Source organism: Paramormyrops kingsleyae, chromosome 17 (assembly GCF_048594095.1).
Source record: "Paramormyrops kingsleyae isolate MSU_618 chromosome 17, PKINGS_0.4, whole genome shotgun sequence".
Lineage (NCBI taxonomy): Eukaryota > Metazoa > Chordata > Actinopteri > Osteoglossiformes > Mormyridae > Paramormyrops > Paramormyrops kingsleyae.
In genome coordinates, this window is record NC_132813.1 from 7,297,272 (window position 1) to 7,324,298 (window position 27,027).

Sequence of the window (27,027 nt, forward strand, 5' to 3'; positions counted from 1 at the left end):
TGGAGGTCCCATGGGTGGACGGACAAATAAACATGTTATATCTAGATATATAGTATATCCACTCTGCATGACAGAGCCCGCCTGCAGAGGACAGTCAAGGTGTGCTCTAAAGTAATTGGATCACCAATCAGAACTCTGTCCTCCTTCTGTGAGCGGCAAACACTGAGAACAGCACGCAGAATCCTACAGGACTCTTCACATGTGCTGTTCCCAGCATTTGAGTGGCTTCCTTCTGGGCGCCGAATCCGCTGCCCGGACTGCAGGACTCAAAGGAGAAGAGCCACTTTTGTTCCAAGGGCTGTTCAACTTTTGAACTCAAAGCCACTATTACCCTCTGCCTCTATGCACTAAACCCCATAAAGGTATAACCACATTCTCACATTCCCATAAAGCTATAACACATTTCATTCCCCACTACCTATTGACCTCCCCATTTTTGCACCTTATGTTAATCTGTTAATTTAATTACCTGCAACTGCAATTTTGCACCTTATGTATATATTGAGAACCATTTTATTACTTATTTCTTTATTTTTATTATTATTATTATTATTATTATTACTTTATTCTGATTTTTTAGTTTTATTTATTTGTTCTATTTCTTTAATTTCTGGTTCTGTGTCTATGCAACACTGCTCTACATGCCTCAAATTGCCCCTCGGGGACAAATAAAGTTTTTAGATTTGATTTGATTTGATATTATAAACAACAACAATGTTTACCAATGAATAATTACCTATCAAAATAATCAATACATCACATATAAACCATGCATTACACAAAAAAGGACGCTGCACATGCAAAATGTTGGAAGTAGGTTATATCATTTATACTGATCTGGATATAGAGAGTCAGACAGACTGTGGCTGGGACACCTGGCGCCCCCTGCTGCCGCAGACACAAACATGCTCACGGCCACAAAGAGCCCTGGGATGCATTGTCACTCACAAAGGCCTTGAGGTCCCCCTTTACACGGTGTGATATTCAAACAAAGCAGGGAAGTCACACTCCTTTCACCTTGAGGTCAATGATAAGAGTTCGGTCACCGAGGCCGTTTCCATGGCAGTTGGGTGGAGGGGGGGGGTGGGGGGTGCACCTGAAAATTATCTTAGAAAACGCTCGTATGGGGGCTCATTTGTGAACCGGACTTCGATCTTTTGACACTGATCTAAAAATAGCAGCTGTGCGGGATAAATAATGACCACTGTGACAGCAGAGTTTCATGGAACAGCAACGAGGGCAGGGATGGGGGGGGGGGGGGGGGGGACGACACTTAAGGTCTTTGTTTTGACCCTGTCACTCTCAGTGGGACACCTGTATGGCTGAGACCACGGAGAGACTGACTTCTGACCTCTTTTCCATTAATGAGCAGATTATTGCAGCCAGAGATGAAACAGACCTGCATGAGACTGGGCGGGGGGGGGGGGGGGGGGCACTGATCCAATCTATGGCTAATCCCACTCTGAGACTGACCATCTTATAATACCTGCATGTTAGTTCTCCTCCATATTTTTTAATTGACCCCATTTAAAATGTTTTGATTTGATAGCTTCCTGCTAAAGAGCTTTGTAATTAGCACCCCTACAAGGTCTATTAAGAGCTCTGAGGCCTTAATTGAGGGCCTTTTCCCATAGACTGACAGCCACCCATTACTTTTCGGGTCGCGGGCAGAGTCTGATACAGAGAGCAGCGATGTGGGAGTCGCAGAGTGACAGCACCGGCGATGCCACCTCAGTGGGGTTCAAGCTATGCGTGGGGGGGGGGGGGGTTCCGACCTCATGCTCATTATCCAGTGCCTTATTTGAACATGGGACTTTACACCAGGCTCATACACAGAGCTCAGAGACGAGAGGACGACCGTTAGCATGGTGCTGGAGGCAGTGCCAGTCTGATCCACCACTGCAGCAGCAAACATCCAGCAGCAACAGAACAGGCTGGCCTCAAACTTAAAATTCCAGTGCGCTCCCCCCCCAACCAACAATTATTCATGCTAGGAACATTAACTAAAGGTAATGATTATGGTATGGAAATGTCCAGTTTTCCTGATGTTCCCAGAAAGTTACCCCACTACTATAGCTACGAATAATAATAATAATAATAATAATAATAATACAAATGAAGGGCATTGTGGGGCAGTGGGTAACAGTGTTACTTTATACCTCCAAAGGTCATGGCCTCAAGGCGATAAGGTGTACACACTTACATGAAATATTTTATTATAAAACAATATCAATTGCATTAAAAGGATGTTCTGGTAATAATGTTATTGTGCTGACATTGACAGAACCTTTGTTATAATGTAGAACATGGACACAACGTTCCATTAACGTTCGCTGCCAGAAAGCCTTCACATAACGTTGGCTAAAGTTCTGGGAATGTTCCCTGTTGCCTGGCTCACGGCCACATCTGCAGCTGCCTTAGCAGGACAGCCTAGTCCACCAACCGCACGTCCAGGGGAACTGAGGAACTCAGCAGAAGCGTCTGGGAACCTGAACTATCCATCCCTGCCTGGGGATGACAATGTTACAATGTATAGTTTCTTAAGGAGTTTCCCCAACACTCAACTAGAATGCGGGGCACTTTACTTTATATTCGATTACTTTAGAAATAAATCAAAGTATAATTATGGTTGACATATGCAATTTATTAAAAAGAAAAAGATAAAAAATACAGCTAAGAGACCAGTGTTTGCTGCGAAACTACAACCTAACACTTGGCAACTCAGTGGAACACAATGTTCACCACATCACAGCCTACGGAAATGGTTTTTGAAAAGCACGGTCCAATGTAAATGCAGGTGCCTCCCCCCGGTTTCTCAGGAGCCGATTTTATACGGAAGGTTCTCCTTGATAAGCACGGCCCGAAAAAACACATCGCAGATGGCAGCACAACAGATTTCCTCCCAGCGCGACGTTAGCCAGGATTCTCAGGAGGACAATGTAGGGCAGGTCGTCCCTGTCCTCCGCGTGTAGTATAGCTGCCAAACACATTAGCTGCTGAATATTTGTTCAGGGCACCACAAAAAAAAAAAAAAAAAAAAAAAAACACAACCCACAGCAGACTGGAAGGCCCATTGGGAGCCTTACAGCACCACAAGATCCTCAGGTGATGGAAAGGGGGGGGGGGATCTTCAACAGGCACAAACCTTGTCATAAAGGAAATGACTGGACTTAATGAATTAACTGTTCCGGCCATATGGGATGATCCAGGCTACACCACCACACCAAGAGCAGTAACACAGCCCCCCCCCCCCCCCCCACGCCTTGATAGACGGAGGAGTGGTTTGGGGAGTGAGGTAAACGGTGACGATGGAGCCCGGTTGGGGAACAGCTTACTGCATTACAACACTAATGAAGACAGATCTGAGGACATCTGCTGTGGGGTTCCAAACTCCAGCCCCAGCCGCCTGGACAGATGGAATGTGTCCTGACATCCACTTCTCCTGTGCCTCCTACAGACACTGCGGCAAGTCAACACCGGCATGGCAGAACTTCAGCAGAACTTAACTGAAGCACGCAAAAGTAAATGCCGGAGTGCAGAGTCAAGAATGTCACCGTTCTTCCGTTTTACCTTTAATTTCTGCTCACTATGACCAGACAGTGCATAGACCATGCTTTTAAATGGCAATAAAATGGAGGGGGGGGGGTTTACAAATAAGCAAGTCTTCTCTATGGCATACGTTCATTAGAGTTATGTTACATCAGCCCTGATTTTGCCTCAAACCACATGATACTGCAAAGGCAGATAAGCATTATTGCCCACATTTCCTCTACTGCAGAGTTGCATGCATGTTTCTAACGACGCATTTCCAAATACCTCTTTCCATGCATTCAATATAGCATGCATGTCTTGCACATCATTCACACTAACATGATGCATGTCTTGCACGTCATTTACACTAACATGATGCATGTCTTGCACATCATTCACACTACCATGATGCATGTCTTGCACATCATTCACACTAACATGATGCATATCTTGCATGTCAATAGGTTATTTAGGAATTTTTGCAGAAGGCTGAAGAAGCACCAGGCAGGATCCACCCTAAATAGGACAGCAGGATCTAAGACAGTCTACTTCAAATATAAATGAAACACAGCCAGAACTTTGAAAATTTGATGAAAAACCAGAATTCAGAAACAAGGCAGAAGAAACCTCCGGAACCTTTCAGCACGTCTATTGATGAGGCTCCAGCTGGGTTCTTCTCTACCGAGCAGCTGCTGGATCAGCGTCACTTGCAGCCTGAAGTGCCCGTCCACTTAGCGCTTCCTACAGTCCCCAAGGGCCACCTTCCTCAAACTCATTCCTCTGCCTGAAGCTCCTCCAACAGGAGAGAAGAGCTACTACAGTTTGCCACAACCACAGTGTACCCAAATCTTTTTCCAGTACCAAATGCATGGACTCTTCTCACAGAAAATCCAATTCTTGTGGTACATTTAGGAATTTAAGAGCGAAAAGTTGAGTTCTAGTCTATCGCAACAGCTAGTTAATGCAGTCTCTCAACCCAGTCCGAAGGAAGCCCCCACCACCCCATCCCACCAAACTGCCAACATTTTTGTTCCATACCAGCTTCCAGAACACTTGAACCAAACAACCTTGAAGACCAAATACCTGGTGTTCAGTGTTAGTGGCAAAAATGTGACCTGAGGGCCCCCGAGAAACACTGTTCAGTTTCCCTGAGACATATTTGTACTTAAATCATGGCGCTTTGCTATAGTAAAACTGAGACAGAAAGAGATTGTGAGTCTATGAAAATTAAGCCTGTGTAAATCTGCGCAGTGACATATTCTGTGGAGATGCAGAGAGAGGAAGCCAGCATCCCCAGTGACAAACACTGAAAGAACACGCTCGCCGCCACACTATTTTGGAAAAACCTGACACCTCTGGGTATAGGAGTACAGAGCTGCACTGATCACCCAGGGGCAGTGCACAGCTAGGGGCCCGTCACTGCAACGGGAAGAGGAGAGAGAGGAAAACGCCTTCAGAAGGCAGCGGCTCAGCTGCAGAAGGGGGTCAGGAACCAGGGGCTGGGGTAAAGGTGGGGGGGGGGAGAGACGACCTTGATGTAATGGGAGAAACGAGGGAAGATTCCAGTCTGTAAAGATCAATATCTTGTTTTTGTCTAGTATACAAAATGTATGAGAGATGAGGAAAGACACACACACACACACACACACACACACACTTGTATTCCTGTCTTTGTGAGGACTCTACATTAATTTTTATGGGCAAAATCCTAATCCTACCAAAGAGAACCTAAAAACATACCCAGCCCTAACCTTAACCACAAGTAACCTAACTAAATGCAAGTCTTCTGGCATTTTAGTTTTTTTTATCGTTAGTCACAGATTTTTTACATTTGGTTCCCACAGCGTAATATATACATAAACCCCCCCCCCCCACCCACACACACACACACACACACACACACACACATACCTTTATCAGAATCAGAACACATTATTTCTTTACATTTGCTTTTTTAATTATATATATATATATATATATATATATATATATATATATATATATATATATATATATATATATATATATATATATATATTACATATTACAGTACAGCTATACCAGTACAGAAAAATACGACAAGAAACCAGGCCCAGTTTCACTTCTCAGCCCAGAATCCAAAACAAACACAGCCCACCTCAAATGCAGCACCTGTGCAGCTCTGTCAAGTAATCAGGGGCTTTAGAGCAACAAGAAAAAGTGGGCAAAGGAATACTGCAAAAAAGTCACAACCACTGGAATAACACTAAACTATAATAGACTCCCATTCTTCTTGAAGTTTGAATCAGGACACTCTTGTTTTATGATTTTATATGATTTGCTAACAAGCTGACAATCACCCAACAAGAAACTTCTAGTAAACCAAACAGGCACACAATGGGTGCTGAAGTGAGTGAAGTTATTCGACAACACAGACAGCTGCGTGTACAAAATGTGTCAAGTCACAGTTGTCCGCTAATCAAAACATATGCAAATAATTTCACAAAACATTTTTTAACTCAGAACTGGGTGGTTCATTCATCTGTTGTGGAAACAGCTGAGCAGAGTCACACTGGGCAGAACACAAGGGTTCTGGGTTAGGATCAGAGTTTTTCCAATCCCTCCCTCTGAAATCACTTTATTTTTATTTATTATTTTTTGAATAGCACTGGGTTTAATTCTAGTCCTAAAATTCCAGGGACGGCTGTAAATCCACTCTTTGATCTTTCAGTGGATCTGCCTCCATGAATAAATTGTATGTGTGTGTGTGTGTGTGGCTGGGGGAGGGGGGGGGCGGCTTGGATTTCTCAAACAAACCGTAAAGAGGCCACTGTGCATTAATCTGCAGTACTAGTTCTCCCAGAAAAAAGGGGCACACTGTCAAGTTGTCACAGATATATTTGGAATATATTTAGTTACATTTCCAAAAAAAAAAACATTATTTACTAAAAGAACAAACAATCCTTCACGAAAAACAGAGTCAGGTCTCACATTTCCACAAGCAGCTCTAAACTGGTGCAAATATTTGCAGTTGCAATAATACCTGCAACCCTTATCAGGATAAACAGTTAGAAGATGGATGGTGGATGTTATAACAGAATCATGTTAGTTATCCAGCCTGTTAGACTCGTGCCATGTTCCAGACAGGATACAAGGAAAAAAAACACACACTACTTACAGAGGAATCACCTTGTTAAGTCAGTCACTAAACTACGGTCCTCTACTCAGTTAACTTAGCTTTAATAAAGGTACAGCCGTTGAATTCTATTCATATTATATCCAGAATTTCATTCTTATTCCCTGAAACATTATTCCCATTAAATTAACATTTTGAACCCACTTTAGAGGAACCGGAACACAGTTTTGCCTTAAACTCTGCTCTTGTTCTTCGTGAGAGGGAATTTGACAATACTTTTTAATGCAATTTATAAATGTCTTTTCCCCAGCGCCTAGAAGAGAGAGAAAAAAAATGCAGGTCTAAAATTTGTGCTGTTGACAACGGAATATTAGGCTAAGTGCATATTCTCACTGTGGCAGAAAGGGGCTCCCACATGTCAGAAACCAGACGCCAGGCCTCAATACGTTACTTTCAAACACATATACAAAAATAAAATGTAAAAAAACGACCTGTGACAGCTTCATTAAGATGGGCTGTCTGCCTAGTCTGACAGCACTGGTTACAGGGTCAGTGGACCGCCACTATTCCCAGTGTCTGGGCTGGTCCACTGCGTGTCTGTGCATGGACTGCCGGCTTTTTTTTTTTTAAATTTAAAATACCCCATAGGCAGGGCGGTAGACTGCAGGAATGAGCCGTCACTGTCGGATCCAAAGGGGAGGGAGGGCAAAAACTGGCACCGATTTCCATCCGACCAGTGGGGGGGTCAGTGACAGATAGAAGTAGGCAAAGCCAAGCGAGATGGAAACAGTTTGGGGTCCGAATCGGGGAATGGAGCAAACAGCTGAGCAAAATGACGGCAAGCAAACCGGTCCTAGATAATGATGTCCGATCCATGAATGAATCATTCTTTGGAACCGGTTATTTTCAGTGAATCGGTCAAACTGGGTTTCAAATCTGAAAGAACTTCTTGTAGATCCATACGTTGTACAGATGCACTTCTTAGATTCTGAAAATGTAAGAAATATTTGACAAATTAACATATAAAAGACATGTAGCAACCTTTTTAAATCTACTTATATTTGCTTTTCGTAGACTCTCTGAAGTCATCTTGCCTTTGGTGTCCTTCTGCATACCATAATACTTATTGTACCATGTTCATGCCCAGCTGCATGGTGGCTGTGGCTCTCTCACTCCCGAATCCAGCAATCAACGCGTTCGCAAATTCGGCACGTTCGGTTGAAGCATGAGACCCAGAACTCAGTGTGACACAGAAAGAAACAATGTGCCAATTCAAACCAGGTGAGAACGTTTGTTCTGCTTATTAGTCAGATGTGTCTGTGGTGGGAGCAAGAAAGTAAAATACAGGAAGGCGGTCCTGTGTCCTGTGTCCTGCAGTAAATACAGGAAGGCGGTCCTGTGTCCTGTGTCCTGCAGTAAATACAGGAAGGCGGTCCTGTATCCTGTGTCCTGCAGTAAATACAGGAAGGCGGTCCTGTGTCCTGTGTCCTGCAGTAAATACAGGAAGGCGGTCCTGTGTCCTGCAGTAAATACAGGAAGGCGGTCCTGTGTCCTGCAGTAAATACAGGAAGGCGGTCCTGTGTCCTGTGTCCTGCAGTAAATACAGGAAGGCGGTCCTGTGTCCTGTGTCCTGCAGTAAATACAGGAAGGCGGTCCTGTGTCCTGCAGTAAATACAGGAAGGCGGTCCTGTGTCCTGCAGTAAATACAGGAAGGCGGTCCTGTGTCCTGCAGTAAATACAGGAAGGCGGTCCTGTGTCCTGTGTCCTGCAGTAAATACAGGAAGGCGGTCCTATGTCCTGTGTCCTGCAGTAAATACAGGAAGGCGGTCCTGTGTCCTGCAGTAAATACAGGAAGGCGGTCCTGTGTCCTGCAGTAAATACAGGAAGGCGGTCCTGTGTCCTGCAGTAAATACAGGAAGGCGGTCCTGTGTCCTGCAGTAAATACAGGAAGGCGGTCCTGTGTCCTGCAGTAAATACAGGAAGGCGGTCCTGTGTCCTGTGTCCTGCAGTAAATACAGGAAGGCGGTCCTATGTCCTGTGTCCTGCAGTAAATACAGGAAGGCGGTCCTGTGTCCTGCAGTAAATACAGGAAGGCGGTCCTGTGTCCTGCAGTAAATACAGGAAGGCGGTCCTGTGTCCTGCAGTAAATACAGGAAGGCGGTCCTGTGTCCTGCAGTAAATACAGGAAGGCGGTCCTGTGTCCTGGGCCGTGCAGTAAATACAGGAAGGCGGTCCTGTGTCCTGTGTCCTGCAGTAAATACAGGAAGGCGGTCCTGTGTCCTGCAGTAAATACAGGAAGGCGGTCCTGTGTCCTGTGTCCTGCAGTAAATACAGGAAGGCGGTCCTGTGTCCTGTGTCCTGCAGTAAATACAGGAAGGCGGTCCTGTGTCCTGCAGTAAATACAGGAAGGCGGTCCTGTGTCCTGCAGTAAATACAGGAAGGCGGTCCTGTGTCCTGCAGTAAATACAGGAAGGCGGTCCTGTGTCCTGCAGTAAATACAGGAAGGCGGTCCTGTGTCCTGCAGTAAATACAGGAAGGCGGTCCTGTGTCCTGTGTCCTGCAGTAAATACAGGAAGGCGGTCCTATGTCCTGTGTCCTGCAGTAAATACAGGAAGGCGGTCCTGTGTCCTGTGTCCTGCAGTAAATACAGGAAGGCGGTCCTGTGTCCTGCAGTAAATACAGGAAGGCGGTCCTGTGTCCTGCAGTAAATACAGGAAGGCGGTCCTGTGTCCTGCAGTAAATACAGGAAGGCGGTCCTGTGTCCTGCAGTAAATACAGGAAGGCGGTCCTGTGTCCTGGGCCGTGCAGTAAATACAGGAAGGCGGTCCTGTGTCCTGTGTCCTGCAGTAAATACAGGAAGGCGGTCCTGTGTCCTGCAGTAAATACAGGAAGGCGGTCCTGTGTCCTGTGTCCTGCAGTAAATACAGGAAGGCGGTCCTGTGTCCTGTGTCCTGCAGTAAATACAGGAAGGCGGTCCTGTGTCCTGGGCCGTGCAGTAAATACAGGATGGCGGTCCTGTGTCCTGGGCCGTGCAGTAAATACAGGAAGGCGGTCCTGTATCCTGGGCCGTGCAGTAAATACAGGAAGGCGGTCCTGTATCCTGGGCCGTGCAGTAAATACAGGAAGGCGGTCCTGTGTCCTGGGCCGTGCAGTAAATACAGGAAGGCGGTCCTGTGTCCTGGGCCGTGCAGTAAATACAGGAAGGCGGTCCTGTGTCCTGGGCCGTGCAGTAAATAAAGGAAGGCGGTCCTGTGTCCTGGGCCGTGCAGTAAATAAAGGAAGGCGGTCCTGTGTCCTGGGCCGTGCAGTAAATACAGGAAGGCGGTCCTGTGTCCTGGGCCGTGCAGTAAATACAGGAAGGCGGTCCTGTATCCTGGGCCGTGCAGTATATACAGGAAGGCGGTCCTGTATCCTGGGCCATGCAGTTTAACATCTCTCAATTTTATGCATTGTTACCTCAGTTTTTTTTACTTTCACTCAGCACTGTCCAGTCAACCAGTGTAGCCCTCTTTCCTTCAGCCATTAACTGAACATTTTGAAAGCTTCAGAGTTTTTATGAGTTGATTTTAGGAGCTGACAGATGTAGTCATCTGCCCAGATTTCAAGAAGGCAACGTGTCTCACCGCTAGACCAAGTAAGACGTCGGTTCATTTCCCCTTCTCTGTCCAGCTGCTGCTACTGGTTTGCATGCTCTTGCGTGGCTAAGGGAACCATTTAGCTCAAATTCGCAGAGCACACCTGGAAGTTGAGTCTGATTGTGGTGTGAACATGATCCGACCTCAAACGAACCACTCTTCAGTTCGTTTGGTACAGTTCTTTTGGTCCGCACCAGAGTGAGATTACTGTGTTCACACCTGCCCAAACGAATCACACCAAGGGGGAAATTGGTTAAAACGGACTCTGATTCAGACTAATAAGAGTTGGGCGCAAAAACACCTCAAGATAATAAGATAAGCTTTAGTAATCACACAGCTGGGAACGCATTGTTACAGCAGACAAAAGGATAAAAGAGGAGAGGATGCAGTATAACCTGTAACCACTAGCAAAAAAACTATAATATACAAGGAATATATAACACACACACACACACACACACACACACACACACACACACACACACACACACACAAGTGGACATCAGTAGCAGTAGGAATTGAATGTTTGACAACAGCAGAAATTATAATATTAGAACATTGCACAGCCTCCTATATGAAAAACCATTGCACTTTCAGTCCTTGGTGTGTGTGTGTGTGTGTGTGTGTGTGTGTGTGTGTGTGTGTGTGTGTGTGTGTGTGTGTGTGTGTGTGTGTGTGTGTGTGTGTGTGTGTGTGTGTGTGTGTAGTCAGCTGCATGGTATTGTTCATTGCGGAGTGTGACAGTCTACACTTCCCTACTTGAAAAGTTGAGAGATCCGGTGCCGAATCCCAGTAGCGTCTGCGAACAGCGTTTGTTCTGTTCTTGTATGTTGTGGCTTTGGTGTTGGTTTTTAACCTTTAATGAAAGCTTTTTATGTTGGGTTCCATTTACTTTGAAGGGTCAGGTGCTTGGATCGACATCTAACACAGACACAGAGACAGACAGACAGACACACACACACACACTCACTCCAGTATAAAAATCGGCAAGTCATGAGCAGTACCAGGAACCTGTTCTTAACAGCGTGATTTCTCACTTAGCTGGTTAACTTGTCGGATTGTAGTTACCACAGTAAATGCTTCTCACTTACATTTAGACAGGACTACAGTCGCGGCCAAAAGTTTTGAGAATGACAAATATTACATTTTCACAAAGTCTGCTGCCTCAGTTTTTATGATGGCAATTTGCATATACTCCAGAATGGTATGAAGATTGCAATTAATTTCAATTCATCTTATCAAAGTTCCTCTTTGCCATGAAAATTAATTTAATCTCAAAATACCCATTTCCACTGCGTTTCAGCCCTGCCACAAAAGGACCTATAGCATCATTTCAGTGATTCTCCCGTTAACACTGGTGAGAGTGTTGATGAGGACAAGGCTGGAGATCACTCTGTCATGCTGATTGAGTTAGAATAGCAGACTGGATGCTTTAAAAGGAGGGCGGTGCTTGAAATCATCATTTTTCCTCTGTTAACCACAGTTACCTGCAAGGAAACACATGCAGTCATCATTGACAAACAGATCTACAAACATTGAAGCAGCAAATTTTGGGAAACTAATACTTGCGTCATTCTCAAAACTTTTGCCCACAACTGTACTGTGTGTATGACTAATTTAATGAGACATACTTGCTAACAAACAGAATACAAATACAGCTTCCACTTCTGTTGACAAAGGGCGTGGCCATCTTGAATTCTGAGGTCAATTCCTCTGAGTTCACGAGACAGAATTCCGACTTCATGGGGCGTTTCAATTGAAATTTCCGACTAGGGAGAGAATTTACGAGTTCAAATAGAATGCAGCATTAGATTATGAAAAAAGACACTCAAGTTGTTATCAGGCTTTGGGGGGCTGATTGTTCGTTTATATTCAAAACGCTAGAGCTTATGTAATTGTTTATTTTAATTAGTCCGTAAGTGATTGATATACATTCACAGGAGTCACCAATATTTTAATGAAAAAGATTTTAATAAAACATGCAGTTTCAGTAAAAGTAATTCAACAAAGTGCAGCGGCATGTACAGTAGTGTCCCCTCACCAAACGACTCTTTGAATCGAATATTTGATTAGTTTAAAAACAAACAGTTTGATAGAATCAGTTCTATGAATTGAACCAAACTTCCCATCACTAGTCCTAGAACAGCAGAATTATAACTCATTATCTTCTTCATGCAAGCTATCTTGGCAATGAGGCTTTCGAAAAGCAGGGCTGTGTGACGGCTCCCTAATTTTAGAATAAGCGCCTTCCCGCAAGGCTCTCTCTTAAAGTACTTCAGTCTAGTTAAGAATGAGAGAATATTCAGGGATGCACAAAAAGTGCAATATAGCATCTACTAATTTTCTGCAGTTCAGTGTCTTTTGGTAATGAAAACTTTGGCTGAGGAGATGAGACGTGTCACAGGCTAATCAGGCCGCATCAGGATAAGCTACTCCATTCAAATTCCAAGGTAAATGAAATAGTACACTAATAAAACTGGCCATTAAATCTTTAAAATCTTTTAAATCTTCTAGTGCACAGCTGTCAGGGTCACCTCCAGTTCATCTTAAGTCTACGGATAAGAGGGTGATATGTTGCCAAACATTTAGCTAGCAAAATACAGAAAAAAAAAAACTGTGTGCTAAAAACATGACATTTGCTTTTACAGATTCGCCAGTAGAATGCTCTTTTATACACAAAATAATTTGCATCCAACCAAGCTGAACAAATGCAATTATAATTTCATTTCTCCCCCTTACACTTGGGGTCTACAGCATCTAGTAGAGCTTATGTTGACCTTCGATCGCCATGGCCGCTGAAATATTGCCGAAACAGGCGATGTTTAACACAGAATGCATGCAGACTGGTTGGGAAATCTCCCAGTATCCTCGCTGCCAGTAGATGCCAGTGCTGCCCTTTTGTCCCCAATTCTGTTCATAATATTTATGGACAGAATTTCTAAGTGCGCCCAAGGGGAGGAGGGGGTCCGGTTTTTGCTTTCTGCAGATGATGTGGTTTCTGTGGGCATCATCGACGGGGGACCTGCAGCTTGGGTCCTTCACAGGGCCGCTGGGCTCAGCCTTGGAGATGGGGTGAGGAGCGCGGATATTCGGGGGGGGGGGGGTCAGGGTGGCGCCGCTGCTCCTCCGCATCCAATGGGGCAAGTTTAGGTGGTTTGGGCATCTGTCTAGGACACCTCCTGGGCGGCTCCCTGGGGAGGTGTTTCGGCCATGTCCAACCAGGAGGAGACTCCGGGGCAGACACAGGACACGCTGGAGAGATTATATCTCTCGGTTGGCCTGGGAACACCTTGGTATTCCCCCGGAGGAGCTGGAGGAGGTGGCTGGGGAGAGGGAGGTCTGGGCATCCCTGCTTAGACTGCTGCCCCCGCAACCCGACCCCAGATAAGTGGCAGATGATGGATGGATGGATGGATGGATAAAATATACTCCATAGCTAAGTTATGGATGACATACAACACTGTTAGTCATTATGTAAGATACAGATCTGAGATGGGGGGTGCCGAGTGGAGCCCACCCAGTCAGCAAAATTTACCCTAAGCCACCCCCAACCCATTCGGGCACCTCCCCCTCCAAAACGCCTGGGCGCGGCTCTCTTGAATGGAAGATAACCCATCTTAAAATATGATTTCTAAATCGAGTTAGTCTGGCTCTAGCTGTGATGTTGAGGGTGATGAAGACTGATATGCTAGAGAGGGCTGTAAAATGGAGATTCCCCAAATGGCCTGCTGGGATTTGCCAAGTCATTTTTAAAAGGTGTGCACAGCGGCGTGACGGAAATCCGATTAGCAGTGAAGGCCGGCCAGGTGACCCACCAAGGCTACATCAGCGTGGTCCCCTTACTGGGTATTTTGCAGCCCATGGTAAAAAAAAGAAAAACCAGTGCTTTTTTCCAGCAAGCAAACCCTGCCTTCATTTACATATGAAACCTATAAGGAAAATCTGAATTATGAACTTGTCAGGTGTGTATAGCCACTGTGAAAGTGTAAGCAGGTATAGTCTGCCTGTCTCTATACAGACGAACATGCCCACTTGTATAAATTCCGCTGCGGACGTAGTAAAGACCACATAAGCTGTGTCTCGAAATACCACGTCCATGGTAAAAATGTCATTTTAAAAGCATAGTGTCTGCATGGCATTGACCCCTGAGAGCGAGTGAAATGGTTACTATTAATATCTATGGTCGCTTCGTTTGTTAACGTCATTTGTTTTTTTGAAATTCTTCATCAGGGCAAGAGTGGTAAAACAAATCTCTCTCGGTCTCTGTCTCTCTCTCTCTCTCACACACACACACACACACACACACACACACACACACACACACAGGCAGGGAATAGCCTCAGACATGCTTTCTTTCCCCAGCCATGACAGTGACAGGTTATTATTGGTCAGTCTTTTTCTCTATTACACTTCTGTCTTACTCCCGAGCTTCCAACTTCCTCCCAACCCATAACCAAGCCCTTATCCCCCCCCCCACCACCCCACCCCACCCCACCCACAAGCCCCCTCAGAATGTGCATGGCATGGGTTTTACCAATAACACACAAAAACAAACACCTTTTATTTTGTCACAATGGCCAGTTATGCTGCTCCAGACAATACCAGCTAAAGAATGATTCACACGTCTGTATACATGACCACACACATTTTACTTGGGACTCCCCAAGCGACCGATTCTCCAAAGAGGTTACCAAAGCAGTCCCGTCTTCGGCTTAGTTCACTGGGTAGCATCCAGGTCTCACAATCGTTCGACAAAACAGGGAGCACCAGGATTCACCAGGACTTGGACATTCGTCCTCTTATAAATCAGGTGTGCCACACACCCCTTTTCAGCAACCTCCCAGTCAGTACTCTCCCAGTCAGTACTCTGATTTCATAGGTCACCAGAGACATGAATGTCACTGCCAAGGTAAGTTGACCTCTGGATGAGGTCGACATTCTCCCCCCGCAGACAGACACACTACTGATGGCTGTGCCCAAGAAGTCATTAAGGGCCTGGGTCTTGGTCTTTATCCAGGACACTCGTGATCACAGACACTCAGACTCCTCGCTCAGTCTCTTGAGAGCCGTGGTCAGAGCCTCCATTGACTCCATGAAGGTCACAAAATCATCAGCAAAGTCAGGATCAGTGAATCTTTCTTCACCAACAGACACCCCACAACCGCTGGACCCCATGATCCTGCCCAACACTCCATGCAAGCATTGGACAGAGTAGGAGCCAGAACACACCCCTGGCGAACCCCAGAATCAGCTGGGAAGGAGATGGAGGTTCTCCCTGCGCTCTGCACAGCATGCACAGCACCAATGCACAGGCCAGCCATGATGTCCAGCAAATTCGGGGAGACCCCGTAAAAATCTCAGGATTATCCACACGGCAACTCGATCAACTGAGTTGAACGCTTATCAAAAATCGACATGGGCAGCAAATAAACATTACCGATATTCGCGTTTGTGCTCGATGAGAACCCTCTGTACCAGGATGTGGTCGATGGTTTACACCTGAGAAGTCTATCAGACTACTCTGGCCGCTGCTAGGCAAGCAAGTGATCATAGAACCTGCCTCTTCTGCTGTGGGCCTTAACAGCCTAAAACACACAGCTGTCAATAATGGCACTCAATACGCTTTTCCCAGATCGCAGCGTCCCACACCGCATGATCTATTCTGTGCGTCCCCACATCCCTCAAGTACAGACGGCCAGCTGCACATACTTACTGCAAGATCTGAAAGCATTCACCACGTGTACACCTTTAGAGTGGAATTAACTTGCTCACTTAATTATTGAAACGTGCAGAGTTTCCCCACATAGCGTAGCTTGGAATAGAACGGTCAACATTTGTCCATCACACACCAAACATCTTTTTCCCCCCCATTGAGCTCCCAGCTCGCTCCTGTTGGGTCATTAGTTAGCCGGTATTTCACTGCAGTCTGGTGTTTTTGCTCTGATGTACTGAAATGTGAAGCCTCTGTAACAGAGAGAGTTTTTGCTGGATCACTCTGTACGAGATGCTTTCAGTGTACATTAGTTTTGCGTTTCGTGTTGCAGCTTCGGCTTATTTCAGAAAAATCAGCCAGATGGGCTTTTTTAATACATCAACGACAAAGTAATCCCCACCCCCCACTATTGACAATGCTGGGAGAATCAGAACTTTAATACAATGGTCTGGGAACCAATCACAGGAGGAATTTTGCCGTAGGCCCCCCCATTAACAATCACGACACGTCCCAGATGCCTGGTGCCTTTCTTTGTTTTTTGGCACACAGCGGGTTTGCCGCAGACATAATCGAACTGACCGGCATTCATTAGCGGTGCTCTTTTTAAGCGGCAACGCTAGGATCCCACTGACGCCGAGTGCTATTGTAGCCCATGTGTCAATGAAGCAGGAAGCCAGAAACAAAGAGCCATACACCTCACTGACCTGCAGGTGGCACCCTTGACACTGCCCATCCTGCACACTGCGTACGCTGGCGAAAGAAAGACAACCCGACAGCAAGGGTCTACAGAAAAACAGTAGTTGCTATGGCAGCAGAGATTGATGGAGAGAACAGTGGCATGCAGGAAAATAACTTTCCGCGTGATTTCCTCTGCCTTTGACTCATTATTAACCCCCTCTGCTTGCGCAATATTAATTTTCCCCTTCAAGTCAGCATGTCGGCACTACAAGCACTCAGAACTGAATAATTTAGCCCAAAGTCACCTCTTTCTAGGCCGGGGGTGCCGACCAGTGTCCGATGACGCAGTGTCTCTTTTGGAGTCTACGGGGGGGCGATTGCCTCAGCGCGTGGAGAGACCCAGAGGAGAAAATAAAGTGGCAGTCTGGCAGAGTACAATGAAATCCAAGCCACCAGCATTACAGCAGGTGACATGCGTCAATCACGTTTCGGGACCTCAGGTTGGGGGGGGGATGAGGTTCTCCGCAGCTACATTGTCCGTAAAAGGTATTCGTGCAAAAAGTTCAACGGCCAAGTGAAGGAAATCCCTCTTAGCCTGTGAATTATGTATAAACATCTGAAAGGCGAAGCCTGCTGTGCATCACTGCTTTCTTGGAGTGCCCCCGGCTCACTGTGAAGGTACACATTATGGAGAAGGGATGCGTGACTGCACCTCCCCACATGATGAGTAGGTACTCCAAGTCAAATTCGGAAAATACATGTTACTTAGGTCCCATATTAACCTTTATTCTTTGACAGCCAGACCCACTGCATCTCATGCAATTTATGGCTTGCTGAATGAAATGTCAGAGCCACCAAGCTACCAGAGATGCTGTTACACAACACCACTGCAAAATCCCGCCAAAGACGAAGGGGGGGGGGATCATTAAGGAGCTGCCTTACGGACCCAGTGTTCGATATTCTCCCACGTGAAACATTAGCTCAGTGGCGTCCGACGATGAAAACGACACCCTTTCCATCCTACCACCTACAAACCCCGGGGCGTTAGATACCCCGAAGGAAGCGGCATTCTGAGCCGAGGTGTTCAGAGATCGTGGGACGCGATGCGTAACTCTCAAATCGAGTGTCAGAGCAGGCTTTGGGAGAGCGAGTCGTGTGGATGAAAGTACACGGCCCAGGGGGGGGCAGCGTTTTTATAACCGACATCTCACTCATTTTATTTTTGGTCCGGGCTTTACGCGGAGGCCCACCGCAGAAGAGACAGGCCTCCCTGACGGCATTGCAGATCTCTTGCTGCGCGAAAACATGGTTAGTTAGCGCACAAGCTGTGCGGAGTTTCATGCCAGGTTGTCTGAGGCGGTATTTTACACAGGCTGATTTCTTTAAAGAGAAAAAGTATTACACATGCAAACTTTTTCAAAACAATCGCAATGTCAGCACAAAAAAAAAAGAAAGAAAGAAAGAATCTTCCTTTCTTACAAGGCATATTTGATTTTTAAAACTCGGCTTCACAGATTGTTACTGTGTGTCCTTCAGAAGAACTTGATCATGAGCTTCCACTTAAAGACGGCATTCCGCAGAAATGTCTTCTTTCCCCTGGATTCCGAACAGGACCGCGGAAGTGAATGTTCCCAAACTTGGAGCCTGCATATAGCTTACGTACACTTGTTTACATATGGGACTTGGCAGTTGTGTGCGAGCCAAAAATAAAATTTACTCTAGGATTTATGTCGCCTTTCACTGGATGATTTGAGCTTACTCAGCCGAGAACAAAGGCATAAAGGATGCTGCTCGCGTTGGGCCTTGCCCATAGTAGGAGTCATGAAGAGGCTACAAGTCATCATTCTGCCGTTTGTCATCACACTGCGATGGGAGTCGCTTCTTCAGGAATGCAGGATTTTGACCAGCCCACAACGCAGCCACTCTCCAAGAAACAACACATACATCTATGCCAATTAAAATCCCCCTGCCCCGATTCCCACCACATAATCAGACTGAAACAATGATTCCTCAAGCGAAACAAGGCGCGTTTGAGACAAACACCACATGGCATCAATCACCACCTTGCCGGAGGCCAAGCTTAGAAAACCAAAACTGATGAATAGTTTCTCGGAAAAAAAAAAAAAAAAAAAAAGGCATCACTTCCACACAGACAGCACAGCATCTCCCCAAAGAGTCACTTAATCAAAAGTTGTCACATCAGCACCCTCCTCTACATCCTCCTTAATTCTCCCACCCCCACTGCTTGCAGTAACTCCATCTCAAGTGATTCTGGGGCTCACCGGCTAAATCGGGCCAGTATCCCTAGTCATGCCAGAGAAAACGGTTCTGCAAATCACACAGACACACACCGACAAAATCTCAAAGCAGCGACTCACAGCCTCATTAGGCAAAATCTCTGGCTCTGCTACACTTTAAAACCTGCTGCAGATGTTTACGTCTCCACAGATGTGTGTGGCTGACGTCCTCCTGAATATCAGCGGTGACACAGTTGCATTCCTCTGATGGCAAACCACAGTGCAGATTGAGGTCCCACGAAAAGCCCCAGCAAAATGATATCAAAGAAATAGCACAGGGCTAGAGTACGCATCCCAAGCCCTAATCCAAAATAACAAAAAAAAGACGATAGCAACAATACACAATGCCGTCCGCGTGAAGAATTACACGATGTGGAAGGAGAGGAGATCCCACATATCAAGATTCAACCAAACGCAGCAGCTTACTGAAGAAAATACAAGATTGTAATAAGGTCAAGGGCACAGAATTCAAAGTAAATGCAAAGAAATAGTGCCACATGACCCAAACCATCTACCAAACCCATATTACTCACCAGAAGCGGCTCCCAGACTTCCAAAGTCTCCCACAACAACCCAGTGGGACCTGTTTAAGCCCCAATAACAAAATGAGGCCAATCGGGGCCCAGCTGGCTTTCATTAACCACGGTGGATGTAAGACTTGGGGCAGGTAATCAATCGCCATGGCAACGCAAGCGCCTACCCAAATCCAGCCCTTTGCTGCCGTTCTACCTCCTGCCGGCTCACTGTAGACAGAGATCTAAAGATTTCAACTGGCTCTATTCCACAGGCCAGTGATAAAGGGAAAGTACATTCGCCAGCCCACATTATCACTGTCATTTTTGTGTCATTATAAATCAATTTATCTGACAGCATGTGTGTGCTTCCATCATTCCCGACCTTTAAAAATGAAATCTGCTTTATTTGGTCAGCCTATTCTGATAATGTATATCATAGTGTTATTTGTAGCATGCCATATTTCTGATCATGTATTTATTTTCATACATCTCCTATGCTGCCCCCCCCCCAGGATATGTGGCTGGAAGAGGAATGGAAGGGTAGGAGAAATGCTGATAATTTCAGATGGACGTGGTGCAAATATACAGGTAGATGATCAACCTTCAGTCATGTAGTGTAATTCCCGGCTTGGGCTGGTCTTCATCCTGTGCATCACCCCTGGCACCTCAGCTGGCCCGTGTCAGATAGATACTTATGTGTTGAAGGCCACATGCCCTCTTCTTTCATTAGGCGCCAATAGTCCTGCCCCACAGTAAGTTCACAACATAATTTGAACTCTACAATGTTCTAAACCCACTGGAATGCCAATCATTCTGGAACAGTGACACTGGAATGGTATAATTACTAAGGAGCTTCGCCGAAAGGATAAAAAAAAAAAGTGTGTTAATTCTCTGAAGGGAATCCTAAGTCAGACAGAGACATAGATAGATAGATAGATAGATAGATAGATAGATAAATAAACATGTACTGTATGTGGTTGTTGGACAGTAACATTATAAATGTGTTACACACCTCAGTATGTTCTCAATGCTGCAGTTCCTGTTTCTGAACTTACCTGCTGGAATGACAAACGGGAACAGAAGCTCTGGTCCAATTCAATTTACAGCAGTAACTTGAGTCTAAAGCTTCAGTTGAACTGCCCATGTATTCCAGTCTCCATATGCAGTCCAAAAACATGCATTTAGGCAAACCAGTGTCCCAAAAGTGTGTGATCGTCTGCAATTTTGTTTGTGTGTGTGACTGTGTGTGTGTATGTCCTCTGATGGACTGACATCCTACCCATTGTGTCCCCCTGCCCTGGAATAAATTCCAGACCCCCCACAGAATTGGGTGGGTGGATGGATGGATTGATGCGGATTCATTGTTCCTCAAAAGCAAAAATGCCATCAAAGTTTGAAAGTCAAATTATTTGTGCACTTAACAAAACAGATTTTTTGACTGATTTTTCTTACCTTCTGCACGAAGTCTGCAAACCATTGCCAGTGAATGCCAGTGAACCATTGCCTTACAGACAGTGAGTGAGACGTTTTCCAGGGCTCTGTCCTCTCAGCTGATAGCTGTTCCTCACATTGCCTCACCGCACAATTGGCACTGGCTACATACTCAGCTTCCTGTCCAGGTATTTCAACCTGCGGGGGCTACGAAGCAAACTCTGTAGCTACCAGAGTCTGTCTGCACCAACTAGGTCACTCAGAAGGCCTGGCATTTTTCACCCATCCATTTTCTGGGTCGCCTAAACTGTGTGCATCCCCATTAAAAATTCATAGAATTAACATATTACTTCTGTCTGGTGAAGCAGACATGGTGAATGTGAAAGGACAGGGGCGTTGTGTACCATTCTGATAAGAAGGAAGTGGAAAATGCCAAGTTTTTTTTCAGTTGACAGTTTAAATCAATTTGCATGACACTAACCTAAAGTGGTAGGTGAGAAAAAATATTTTCTCAAAGTGTTTGACAAGACTACGAAGTATTACAAAGTCGTAGGAACTTTCCTGTCTGTGCAATATGGCTGCTTGCAGACCTGGCCACGTACTCACACCCTGACGGACACCTACAGAAAGCTTACATCAAGACAGGTTGCCCAAGAGGGGTGATAAAGGGATGAACGTTGAGGGGTGGGGTCACTGTATCCTCCAGGCTAGGATCTTAGACGATGGTACAGTATAGACCATTTATAGAACAGAGAACAAAGAACATTTTCAGTGTGAAGTCTACTTGCCTGGTTTTCCTGGTTCTTTAGTTTGTGTTTTCTTGTTATATTTGCCTGCAGTTACTAAGGAGGTTCACTGAAATAAAAGAAAGTTTGTAAATTCTATGAAGGACATCCTAACTCCTCCACTCCTCCATGCAGTGTGCAGGAGTAGAATGTACTAGACTCATTGGAATGCCAATCACTCCGCAGCAGTGAGGTTGGAATGGTAATATCTAAAACATACTACACATGCTTTCATCAAAAGTGAGCTTGGGATGGTGTCCATTTAACATTTTACAGGACTGAATGTTTTAAAGATATTTTCATGCAGTGCGGCAAAACCTTTTCCACAATCTACCCAGCAATACTTATATCTAGTTCCATTCCTTGAATAGTACGTGAAGCCAGCTCTCACGGCGAAAAACATGAAGCATTAATATTATGCAAATATGTAAATATACAAGGCGTAAAGCTAAAACTGTGTGGTGGAATTCTGGAAGGTTCTCAGCATTTATTTACTGATTACTACACCATACAATCAGCATATGGGGATTTCTGGGGAAGAATTCTTTGGATTCTCATTATTTTTCAAACGACATTTAAACAAAAGCTTTATCTGCAGCCTGCTTATACATGTCTGAAGTATACTGATATATATCAGCTAATGTTTTAACTGTTGACCAGGGAATATCATTGAGACTGGGGTGGGTTATAGCACTGTTTCTCAACCCAATCCTCAGGGACCCCTGGACATTCCACATTTTTGCCCCCTCTCACCTTCCAGCTGAACCAAATAAAGCAAAGAACAGCACCAAATACCTGCTACAGGTGTGTTGAGAGCTGGGAGGGAGCAAAAATGTGGACTATCTAGGGATACACTATGTTGGTCCCACCTCCTCTAGTTGCTTGGGCCCACTTCCTCTACAATCTGACTGGTTATCCCTCTGAGCCAATCATTTTCCATTCAGCCCTCAGAGCACTTTTGTGTGAGTAAAACTCCCATGAGCTTAAAATTTAATTATTTGTACATAGAAGTTTTGTGTAATTAATAAAACAATGGACTTTCCAGTTAACTACCTTGAATTGATAACGGGAACTTTCTTCTTCCAAGCCCTCGGGCTCAAAAATTTTCCCAATGAAGCGCTTGGCATCATAAATGGTGTTGTGGCGATTGCTGTCCGCCAGCTCCTGCCCCTCGTAGCCTGCGTGGATGTCTGTGGCGGTGAACGATACCACACTGGGAATGCTCTTCCGGCCCTCCTGGTCGCCGATGACGTCCACGTCGCCGGTCCCTGCGTGGAAAACCCCCACGGAGCAGAACGTGGTCCCCAAGTCCAAACCGATCACCTTGGGCTTTGGGGGAGGCAGGTACTGCTGACCAAAGTAACCGGCGAGGAGAAGCGCTAGAATAGCTGATCCTGTTGGTTATTTACACAAACCGTTACATGTCTGGAGGAAATCGCATGACAGCACAGGGAGAACATGCAAGCTCCACACACCGGAGACAGTGTTAACCACTGTGCCGCCACGCCACCCTTATCAAGCAACTAAAACTATGAAAATCTTTCCTAAGGTCCCTGTCTTTTTATAGCTTTTATTAAATGAGCCCTTGTTTGACCTATCACAACAACAGTACTTTAATGAAACCTTCCATGTTTGCTGTGACAAACCTAGAAGATGATTAGTTGTTTTCTAGGCCAAATATGCACAGTCTGGATGTTCCAATTAATCTGCAACATGGTGGAAGCTGTCAACCTAACAGTTCGCAGAATAACCTAATGGCTCACAGAATATCCTAACAGCACACAGAATAACCTAACAACTCACAGAATAACCTAACAGCTATCCTAACGGCTCGCAGAATAACCTAATGGCTCACAGAATATCCTAAAAGGTCACAGAATAACCTGAGGGCTCACAGAATAACCTAATGGCTCACAGAATAACCTGAGGGCTCACAGAATAACCTGAAGGCTCACAGAATAACCTGACGGCTCACAGAATAACCTGAGGGCTCACAGAATAATCTGAGGGCTCACAGAATAACCTGAAGGCTCACAGAATATCCTAACAGCTCTCAGAATAACCTGAGGGCTCACAGAATAACCTAATGGCTCACAGAATAACCTGAGGGCTCACAGAATAACCTGAAGGCTCACAGAATAACCTGAGGGCTCAGAATAATCTGAGGGCTCACAGAATAACCTGAAGGCTCACAGAATATCCTAACAGCTCTCAGAATAACCTGAGGGCTCACAGAATAACATAATGGCTCACAGAATAACCTGAAGGCTCACAGAATAATCTGACGGCTCACAGAATAACCTAACAGCTTGCAGAATAATAATGATGAGAAGTAGGATGAGGCATTGCTGATGGTGAGGACCACTGTGGTTCAGGCCTTTATAGAGACTTTAAAATAGGGGCCAGGAACCGGGTGCTACTGAAAGTCAACACTGAACTCTTGGCAGCCCTCTGGTGGCCCTGCCTGGGACTGCAAATCGAATAGACTTGGAAACACAGGCCACACACGAATTAAGCTAGCTACGTCAAACAGAGTCCATGTCAGTATGCGATGCCAGATATAGCTCACGCTTAGCTATTCCACTGCTTTCAAGGTTTTGCTTTCATATAATAGTACGCAAAACAAAACACGGACCAATACACGCTTCTTATAAACAAAGAAACCCATTCACAGAATCTGAATTGACTCTGACTAGAGTGATTTCTGTTAAATCACTTTAGCGTTTTGGTGCCCTCCATGTTTCATGAGTCGGGGACCTAGCATAATTTTTACTTGCTACTTATTCAGAGCCAGGACATACTGAAAATTGGTTTAGCAGTTGTGTTATCCAGAATACAATGGAGTTCTGTTATGTAGCTCTCTGTTTAGGCTGTGTACCATTTAAACATAGTATCGGGCAAAGGAATCATTTGTCGGTGAAATTTAAATGGACCGGTGCCTGCTGCCTGCGATTGGAAAGCATACAACAGCAGAACCGGACTGACAAAATGCAAAATGTGCCCATAAGATTTCAATAATTCTGGCTCCAGTGCTTTTTCTGAAGTCACCTCCATCTTCACCACTTTCCCTTGTTTTCTGCTCCGCGTTTTTCACGAGAGGGAAGATTTGTTATATATGAATGTGAACATGCAGCTTAAAAAAAAGTGTGGCTCAGCACACAAAGTAAAGGGCTATTGGCTTCCTATGGAAATTATTTTTCTAAATATGCTACATGAGGAGACAAGAAAAACTAATAAACTCTGTCTGTCATACGAGGCTTAACAACAAGGAAGTTATTTTATGTTTTTTTTTAATAGCTTGGGAACGCTTCACCAATTACAAAAAGTCCTGAGAAATATTCTTTTTTTATGACAGCAGTAAATGTATAAAATGGTGCGTGGCATTTCTCCACAAGGTCGCAGTAAACGAAAAGAGATACAGAAAATAAAGCGGCCAAATTAATTCCAGTCCTTTCATTCCTTCACAGCAACTTCAAAATAGAATTCTTTAAGATGCGATTAGAAAAGGTAGACTGGCGATGTATAATTGCAAACTAATGCTGTCTTTCCAACCCCACTAAGGGGGTCATGAAATGCAAGCAGTTTCACCTGAGAGAGAAAAATTTGATTATTGAACCATTCAGGGATACAGAGAAACAGATGTTTATTCGAAAACACTGATCGCCGATGCAGTGATCTGTACAGATGATGGGTGGATCACTTTCGCTGTGAAGGAGAGCTCCTCAGTGATCTATACTGATGTTGGAATGTTCTGTTTCCATTGTTCTAAACTAATGGGAGATGTATGGATCACTTTTACTGAGGGGAAGAGCTCCTCGATGATTTATATGGAGGTTGGAATGTTCCGTTCCCAGTGTTCTAAACCCATGGGAGATGTATGGATTGCTTTCACTGTGAGGGCGACCTCCTCAATGCATCGGCGAGAACTGGCTGCACAGCCCCAGAATCAGGAAGCCATTCTCCTGGCAGTGACTCACGTGTAGCTTCCATCTATTCCAGAGATCAATGGAACTTCTTAGTCACCTGGCACCTGGCATGCTAACGAGCACCTCCAGGATCAGCAGACAAATGAGTACTCAGTTCCCCCTCCCCGTACCTCCCACACAGCCTGATTAACCTCAGAACCAGATGAAAGAACATTTAAATTTTCAGCTGGCTTTCTTTTAATGCAGTACTGCTGGTAAGTAGGAGTAGGAGCTGAGTTCACATAACTGGCTGTTTTCAGTGATGCTGCTTTACCCTTTATGTCTTTTGAAAGATGCAAAGTGGAGAGCACTATTGCCTCTGTGGCTGGGGGTTCGAATCCCTGCTCATTGTTTGTCGGATTTTCATCTTCTCCTGCGTATCCTCTCACAGTCCAAGGTCGTGCAGACAGGCTTATTGGCTTGTCTAAATTGCTTGTATTGTATGCGCTTTATGACAGACGAGCATCCTGTCCCCCAACCTTATGTCCTCCGCTACCTGAGATAAGTTCTAGCCCCCCCCTGTAACCCTCCTAAGGACTCATGATTAGAAGATGAATGGATCGCTGTATGGGACAGCTGCATTCTTGTTCAGAACAATCGCTGCCATAGTTAATAACACATGCTAAATTGAAAACATTTTCCATCTTACCATGAACACATGCCGTCCTGGCACTCAGAAATACTCCACCCTTTTGAGCAGCTAATTGGTCGGAGCCCCTCTGCGATATTAGGATTTTATGGTGCATACATAATTTTGGATTGAAATCCATCGGCATCACGGCTGAACGGACCCCACTGCCATACTTTGCAGATTCAACTGCGGGGGGGAGGAATTACAATTCCTGAGATGCACACCACAGAGGGAAATGGCTTTATATCATGGGAGTCGGTTTGGGTGTGGATGGTAGGGACATGTCTCTACCAATATTGTGGAAGCACCGTGTGTGTTTAGGGGGGAGGGGGTTCAGGGACGATTTGGTTCCTACCAATATTGAAATTATACACCCTCGCTTTTAATAAGGTCCCTCCACATTGTATTCATACATAATTAAAGATTCCAAGACAACGTATAAGTAAGTGCAGGTCCTGGAAGCTAATTAATATGCTGTCAGCAGTCTCAGTTTTCAAGTAAAGTTTAGCAGCGCGTCTCTGTACCCTGCTAACCGGACATCCATACGAATATCCTGCCCCCCTTCCCACTGTGAGCCAAGGGTTGAGGGCATGCCTTCAGGAGTTCACTGCTTCTGAATTCAAATAGCATATTTCCCGTTAATGAAGACCATTGCTTTTTTGGCATCTCGGAGGCGGCAGCCTGGATGCCCATGAGCAGCGCTGGTGGTCCCTGCGTTGGGTGCGGTTGGG

The 27,027-nt window shown here is 45.3% G+C and overlaps 1 long non-coding RNA gene across 1 annotated transcript in view; it reads right to left on the minus strand.

Moving 5' to 3' along the window:
* Positions 1 to 23,746, minus strand: part of LOC111856395 (uncharacterized) — a 47,750-nt gene extending 24,004 nt beyond the window's left edge. The window contains exons 1-3 of the long non-coding RNA XR_002841121.2: positions 22,754 to 23,746; positions 21,704 to 21,770; positions 19,503 to 21,113 (exon numbers count right to left, since the gene is read on the minus strand). This is a non-coding gene — a long non-coding RNA (uncharacterized lncRNA). The remainder of the gene's footprint in view (positions 1 to 19,502; positions 21,114 to 21,703; positions 21,771 to 22,753) is intronic.
* Positions 23,747 to 27,027: the final 3,281 nt, after the last annotated feature.